Raw genomic sequence first — 8,482 nt, forward strand, 5'->3', positions numbered from 1 at the left:
AAACTCGTGTGATTAATACAGAAGGCAGTACAGGAACTGAAAAAAAAAAAAAGCCATAGGTGACTCATGGTGTTCAGCTCCAACAACACGTAGTAGGAGGAGGTCAGAGGCGCGGGGCTGGGGACCAGGATCAGCGCCGAGGGCAGACGGGTGTTTCCTTCTCCCCAGTCACAGGCACCGTGTGGGAGCTGTCGCATCTCCCGTCCCAGTCCCAGGCTCGCCCTTCCTGAGGGGTGTCCCAAACCCCCACCCAGGAGGGGTGTGATCGTGGGAGAATCTGTCCCTATAATTTGCTTGAAAAACCCATCCTAACGCCTGGAAGCAAGAGGAATATATGAAATGGCTGCATATTTCATAGCCTTCGAAGTAACCTTCTTCCCAGCACCAGGGGCACCTAAATACAGAGCGGCAGGCGCTGCCTCGGCCGGGGAGCCCTCGGGAGCGTTTCCTTCCCAGCAGATCTCCCCAGGTGGGTCCTGCAGACGCCGAGGGGAGAGGAAGCCACTGCAGATGGGGATGCAAATATATTATTCACGGTGGGCAGAGTCGGTGCGTGACTCAGCCCATCCTCAGCGCCGGCACGGCCGGGGTTTCGTCAGGGGAACGTGCCCGGGCCCATCGCCTCTGACACCAAGTTTCATCCTCTCCGGGGACACGGGGAGCAGCACCCCCAAAAGCCAAGGGGATGTGGGTGGGAGCTTCAGCACGGAGCGGGGGAATGGTTTGAGGTGGGTGGAGAAATCAGGGTTCAAATGCCCCAGCCTTGAAGGAGGCTGGGAAGAAGGAGGAGGATGGGGAAACGTGGCTTCATGGAGCCACGTAAGGTAATCCTGACCCCAGAGTGAAGAACCAAACGTTGTGCCAAGGAAGGATCTCAGCATGTTTGATGGGAATCACACGCTGAGGCCCAACCCATGCTCATAACGACTGTTTTAAATGCACGTGAACACCTACTGGTAAGGATTTTATAAAGACTGAATACAAAATGTCATTAATATGTAAGCATATGATTATATATGGAGATGTTTTCCCAGACATAGGCCTGCCGGCGCCGACCGCAGAAACTAAGCGATCCGTGTGGTTCCTCACCCAGCCCTCCCCAGCAGCGAGGAAGGTTTGGAAATTTGGTGGTCGAAGGTGTTCATGAAGTGGGTTTTTTGAGGGAAAATGTAATATTCCTGTTAGATCAACCAATGCGGAGGGAAGAAACAGCAGAGTCGGGCAGATGGGCGTCCTTCAGGCCTTTCGGGATGGAGTTGGCGATGACAGATCAGGGCACGCTGTGTTATTTTTCAAGGTGGGATAAAAGTAAGCTCTGCAAAAACTTGAATTTCTGCCCAGGGAAACAACCCGAGAAAGGGGGAACTAACACGGGACCTCCACCCCAGCACGGGACGAGCACACGGGGCTTGGGGTTCAGTCCTGCGAAACGCACCATGCTACACCCCAAAGGTCAGACCAGGGCTGTCACCCACCTCTCCTGGGGCACGGGGGTGACTCTTTCCCTCCTCGAACAGCCTTTACTCACAAGAACACCCCAGGCAGGTGTGAAATCGCTCGGCTCAGGAAAGCAGATTGACAGGCACTCACTATAGGTGTAAGAGGCTCTGCTGGGGACGAAGCCCCGAAACAAAGCCCTGCGTATTCAAGCAGTAAAAACCCTCTTCAGCAAGATTCAAATCTCCAAGATTTTTTTTTATTATCTCTACTAACAAGCTTTTTTCTTTTAAGTGGGAAACGTGAAGGCTCTTAATGAAACACTCACGCTCCAGCAAAAGTCTAAATGAACCCAGTGTTCGGCTGAATGGCGTTTATATCCCAGCGAAGACTGTTTTCCCATCAGCTCTTTGAAGTGCCCAATTAAGTGATTTTATACTAATAGGATTTTCCCAGGAAAGAAAGACAAGAATGACAAAACGCTGAATGCTTGATTAACTCTGCCCCTAAAAGAACTCGGATCGTGTTAATTGACTGTTTCCCTGCCATATACAGCCCTTGTTTGCTCCATTTATGAAGGCATTTTGATGAGACACCGGACCCAGCAGAGTGGAAATAGAGTCCCACCAAGCACAAATGGGGGATGAGACAGTCCCTAAAACAAGGCCTTTGCTTACTGGAAATATTCCTGGATGCGGAAGCCGGGCTATGAATCGGTCGCTTCATTCGGCCCCTCACTCATTTTCACCCAAGATTGTTTTTAGCCCCATTCATAGTCATTAACGTAATTGCTTCACTGACTTTCCATGAGCAGCTTGGAAGCTTTGTGGGTTGGTTTTTTTTTTTTTGCTGGCAGCAAAGGACCTCATTGTTCAGAGCCCGGCGAGGGCAGCAGGGAGTACCTGGCTTCGAACCTCGGGCTCGTTTGCCTGTTTATTTACTTGCTGCTTCACCTCATTGACTACGACCCGAGAGGAAGGCAGGACCGTGCAGACAGCCGGCACCCGCGGAGGGGGCACGGACGCTCCGCTGGGAATCGGGACGAATGGCTCCAGCCTTTTGCAAAGCTCCTTGCGGGGAATAAGGTCCATCCAAAATGTCCACACGTTTTTTTTTGCAGGCAGCTCTTCCCCTCTTGCACCTCAGCGAGGGCAGGGGAAGCTTCCTGTCGTGGTGGCAGTGGGCGGGGGACACACAGGGACTTCTCCAGGCCCACCGGGACCTTCCACGGCAGGATTCACCGCGTGGGTGGGAATAAGCAAGGGGAGCGTGGGGCAGAATTGCTCCCGTCCATGCGGCATATGGGGTCTCCAGCCCTCGGCAGCTCTTGGTGCAGCCAGGCCCATGGGAAGCTGTTGACTGAGGTAACTTCTTCCCAATGGATGACACGCGTGGCACAGCGCTGCTGACGAGGGATTTGCTGCTCCCCGAGCCAGGGCTTTGCTTGAAATCCACCGGGAGCATGATCCGGCCCTTTATAGCCATGCGTGAGAAGGAGGTGACTATGGAGAGCTGTTGGCTAACGCTTGTGCTCATGATGTGAGCTTTAAAAATAACCCCCGATTCGGCGGAGCCCCCTCCGCCCAGAGCAGTCAGACACACGGACGGGGTGTCTGCGAGGCAAGTCCCTCCGCTCCCGGAGGCAGCAACACCAAACACCAAACCCCGAACCCGCGGCTCTGGGAGACGCGTGCCAGCCCGCTCGCCTGCCCCGGTGCCTGCCAGCGTTGCCAGGCGGTGGCTCATCGTGTGTCAGCGTCCCCTGGGATCTCTCCGCTCATGGCATGCGTTTCAGGAATCCTGTCACTCTGGGTGAGGGCTGGCACAGGGTCGTGATTCACTTCGCCCTTGTGCTGGGGGGCGAGGAGTGGGGCTGGGTGTGGGGCAGAGGAGAGGGAAGGGGCAGAGGCAGGGGCAGATCAGCCCCAGGGCACCGCGAGTGAAGGGATGCCTGAAATGGCACCTGTAGGAGGGCAGTACCCAGATCATGCGCCACGGACAGACAGACGGATGGCTGTCTTGCACGGTGACTCACGCTGGTGCATGGTCCTGTGCGGAGCAGAGGTAATGGGAGGGGACAGCTGTGTGTGTACAACTTCCAATAAAGCCATCGGTGATGATATGACAGCCGCCACCTAGACGCCAGGGTAAGGGTCGATTGCACTTTCCTTTCTACGTGTCAGGCAGGCACAGCAGGATTTCCTGGAGCTGGGGTGAAGAAGCAGCTTTCACCCCGCACTGAACCTCCGCTGGCCTTGACACCGAGCGCTGGCACAGAGCTGTGCCAGACCTGGCGATGGGGACGGGCATGGTCCACGCACCGTGGTGGAGCTCTGCTCGGTCACACCAAAGGGGGATCTGAGTCGGGGAGTTCCAGGTGCCAATATAAAATCTTTTTCTTTTGGTTTTGGCCTCCCTCGGTGGTTTCTCTGCCTCACCTGTGAGAATCCATGTTGCATCAGGGAAAGGAAATTCGCTGGATGTGGGAGCTGCTGTCAGTAGCGCAACAGAGGCTGGAAACAGGTGAAAAATGTCCCATACGTCACCCGCCAGCAGCGATGCTGCACCAGAGCCCTTCTCGTCCTCCCGTAACAAACGTGGGCCTTGTAGACGACCAACTGTAATACGCCACAAAGAGAGCAGGAAGGAGATGAAGAGGGAGAGGGAGGTCGTGAAACAGGAAACATGAGAACCTGTGCCATAGGTCCAAAAATACCCCCCCAGTCCCCATCAAACTGACCCTGTGCAGGGGGCACTCCCGACTCCAGATCTGGTGAACATTCCACCATGAGTTTCTGAGCAGGACATGTCAACCCGGCAGCTGGAAGAATGGCTACTGGCAGGAGCAGCAGCGTACCACACCTGAAGCCTATCTCTCCATCTGGGGCAACCTCCTCCCAAAAGGCGTATAATAGCAATGCATGAAAAGCTGATCAATCCAGCGTTTGCTAGCACCGGGAAGCACGGCGACTCAGTCCAGCCGGCAGGCGTTCTGCAGTGACCGACCGCGTTTTAATGCGATGGCAAATAAGGTCGGTATTAGTCAGAAATGAGCGACTGCAAACATTTTATAGCAAACACTGAGTGCGAGCCCTCCGTCGGCAGCGGTGGGGGAAAGGCTGGGTGGAGCAGCGGGGCTCCCTCGCAGAGACGCCGCTGAATATTGGTGAATATTCATGGGCCAAGCAGCCTATGCACGCGGCGGAGATAACGCTTCTCTCTCGCAGCTGGCAGTAGTGATCTTCCAGCCGGCTCCAAAGTGACACCCAGGGTGACATGGTGCCTCACCCTGATACCACTGCTCCACCCTGATACCGCGGCTCCCGATGGAGGGCTGCAGCTTGCCAAGGGCCTTGCACACCACGGCGCACACCGCCGGGCTGCTTCGCCGGTGGCATCGGGCAGTGGCGCGGTGTCTGCACGTGCTATCGGTACATCACAACCCATCAGCGTGTTCATGTGTTGTCCGGCGAAGCGCCCAAGGACAGGACAGCCTGACTCTGACTGCAGCAGGACGAATCCTGGGGTATCACAGGCCGGGTTGTGGAGTAACGCCACTGAAATGGGTGGCAGAATCCAGCTGGGAAGGAGGTGCGTTTCCCTTCTCCGATTGGGATTACTCCCCCAGAAAATCTGACGGCTAAAACTACTTTGAGGCCCGAGCAGAAACACCACTCGAATCAATGTGAAGATTTGTTCAACTAAAAGTTATGTCAGCCACTAAATTATTAAATAATAGATGAATGAATCACTTGAGAACATAGCGTTCCTATTGCATAGCCTATTTTATATTTGTCTGGATCTCGCGTTTATTTTAGTCCACAACAGCATTTGTTTGAAGGGCACTAACAGCATGTAACTAATGGCAGTGCCTCAGTGAAACTGCAGAAATGAAACAGAAAACCGAGAGAGTGACAGTATTTCTAGGAAGCCAGAACACTTCTTGCGTGGGCTGGCAGGCTGGGATGCTGCTTCAGCTGCAGCAACTGCTCTACGAAATGACTGCAAGAGTTGCCAAGCGAAAACTCTCTTTATTTTGCCTATTTTTGGCTGGTTGAGGTGTGAAATCGGAGCTAGCTGCGTTTCAGCAACAGGGAAACGGAGACCCGCCTCTTTATGGCAGGTCCCGGGTGCTGCGCTATCGCCTCGCTGTGCGGGATCTAAGGTCGAACCGGAGCTACTGGAATTGCCCTTCTGCCCTTTGGCCTTCTGTTTGCAAAAGGGGTTGATGCTCCAGTTTTTTCACTTTTTTTTTTTCCTAGCTAAGCGACGCGGCGCGACACCAGCACCAGAGTAGGATGATTCACGATGGTGACTGTAGCTCAGGTTTTGGGACAGTATTTCTGGAGTATGATACAAACACGGGTATGGGGACAGGGATTAAAACCAGCAGAAATGGGAGAAAGTTTGTCAAATGTTGAGATGCTTTGTGGATCTTTACGTCAGGAGACATTGTGGCATCTTGTGGTGATGGGATCATGAGTCAAAGAAAGGAAAACTGGAAACTGAGAAGAGGTCACGTTAACAGCAAAAGCAAACAGCTGCAGGACTGCTAGGGCACTCGGCCCATGCCGCGGTGAATTCCGCTGACAGGTCGCCGCAGGAGCACGGAGCCGTTCAGAGGCCAGAGGCACAACCTGCCCTGCCAGGCAAGGCGGGCTGCTGCAGGAAGACCCCAGGGCACGGTGCAGCGTCTCTCCTGCCCCCTTTGAGTCCAAACCAAAAGAAACGCAAAGACCAAGAGTATGAAGCACGCAAGTGATTTTTCTATCAAGGATGTATTTGAGGTTTTGGTGTGACGGGAGTACAGAATAGCACGGCTCCAGCAACAGGCTCGTTTTGGAGGTGAACTGCAGCAGCTCCCCAAACATACCTGAAACACGATTTTGTTACGGAGAACCGCTGTCGGTGTTTGGTAAGACTGCAGTTTCTCCTCCAAGCGTGACCCTGGTTAGCTGAACCTGTCTGAAGGTCGGTGGAACATACCCAGTTGAAAGAAAGAACATATTTAACCTCTCTATTTTCTGTTTTAAGTGCGAGGCACATTCTTAAAATGATCTTCTCTGCCATAAACAAAGAGCAGCATGTACATAAAAAGAAAAAAACAATCCCTTTCTTCGCAAAACCATTTGCACACAATACTCTCCCTAGGGAGAGTGTGAGAAAAGACCAAACCGCACATGAACAGAGGGTAGTTACATCGTTTAATGCGCTTAGATACTGCGCTGATGAGCGTCTGAGGAGCTCAGGCAGTATTAACCTCAGGATGCTTTTGCCGGGCAAAAGCGGAGGCAGCTAAACTTCTCCCCAAATTAGAAATGCCGCTTAACACATCTGTGTGAGCACCATGAAACCCGGCCCCGAGACAGTTTAGGAAGTAGCAGACAGAAGAGATTCCCCCGTCACTCGGGAGTCTTCAGAGCAGGGCTGTCTCCGAGGATGAGGTGCGAGGCACCTAGTTCTGCCAAGGAACCACTGGACAGCGTCTGTCTGGCCTCTTCTTGCCAGGACAGATCGCTTAGCAGCTCTTCCTGGTTTAAGAATCTTTGGGGAGAGGTGAGGGATGTTCCTGGCCTTGGAAGGTCAACACAAGCACTTCCTTGTAAATTTAATTTCAGAGTAGACTTTTTAAAGACAAGCCACAATGCTCGCCCTGTCAATAGTGCTCCCAGGCTGGTCACCCTCCGAGAGAAGCAAACTGGAAGCCTTAAATCCGAGAACGTGCTGCTAGATTAAAAATAACACTTGCTCATTATACCCTGGAAGATGGGCTGTACACAGCCAGTATTTACCCATTTCCCATCTTTCTCTAGAAGCTGCTGATTTTGTTCCCCATCAAAACCCCACCTGATTACATAAAACCAGTAGTCTGCTGTGAAACAGCAGTTCTGATCCAGCCTAAGGGCCGACTTCTTTGTTCAGCTGAGGAGTAAACTACAAAGTCAGAAACCTGAAACTGATAAATATTCCCAGTTCTGCAGACTCCCTCATGCCTGAAAACCACAACCTGCTTCCCTGCAGTGTACGCCGTCTCTAGCGCTTCACATTTCTGTCCCTCCTTTCCCCTCAGTAGTTGAAACTACCAAAGGCTACTTGTCCCCTGCCGTTCCCTCCCCCTGCATAACCACAAGAGGAACCGACGTGCCAGCAGAGCGGCTGGCTCCCAGGCAACATGAGCTGCAATCCTTCCACAAATCAAACCCTGGGAGAAGCACATATTAAAAAAGGGAACACAGCTGCCTGTGGCACATGATATCATCTCAGGCCTTGGCTGCCTTTTGTCAAATACAAACATCCCCAGAGGAGCTGGTCTGTCAACATTTTGAGACCAAACCTGAGTCGGAATCAGCAGGGCAGGAGCCCCGTTCGGCTGATGAGGCCACCCCGACCTCTGCTGGGGAGCCGCCACAGCATGCAGCGGCAGCCACCGCGCCAACGGCCTCCGAGTCCCGGCTTGGCCGTGAGCCCAGCCCTTCCCACACACCCCGGCCGATGCAGAAGCCCCGCTTTCCCAAGAGAACACTGCCAAAGGCACAGAAGAGACTAACTGCCCAGCTCTGCGCCAAGGACTACAGGTCGACTGAACTTCCACCCTGAGCAGCAGCAGCGCAGCAGTATCGATCATCACGTAAACATAACTTCATCAGGCCACACAGGCAAGGAGCAGAGCCAATATGTTTTTCTGTACCTTCTAAGCTCACCACGCTCCCAGTTGAAGATGATTTAGGGCTGCGCATACCTTTTGCAGCACCTGCAGCCTCCCCGCTTTTCAGTGAACAGGAGGGTGGTTGTGCTGGTACCACAACAAGCTGTTTGGGCCCAGGGCTGTTAAACTGCTAGTCAAGAGAATCATAGGATCATTTTGGTTGGAAAAGACCTTTAAGATAATTGAGTGCAGCCACAAATAGTACTAAGTAGTTTAGAAAAAATAAATAAATCAACACTACACCTCAGCAGCCAAGATGGCAACACCTCCGCCTCAGCTGCTGACTGTGATGAACCATGTATTGTCCACACTGCTCGTTTCCAGGCAAGAATTTCTTTC

This window comes from Ciconia boyciana, chromosome 23 (assembly GCF_034638445.1).
Source record: "Ciconia boyciana chromosome 23, ASM3463844v1, whole genome shotgun sequence".
Classification (NCBI taxonomy): Eukaryota; Metazoa; Chordata; class Aves; order Ciconiiformes; family Ciconiidae; genus Ciconia; species Ciconia boyciana.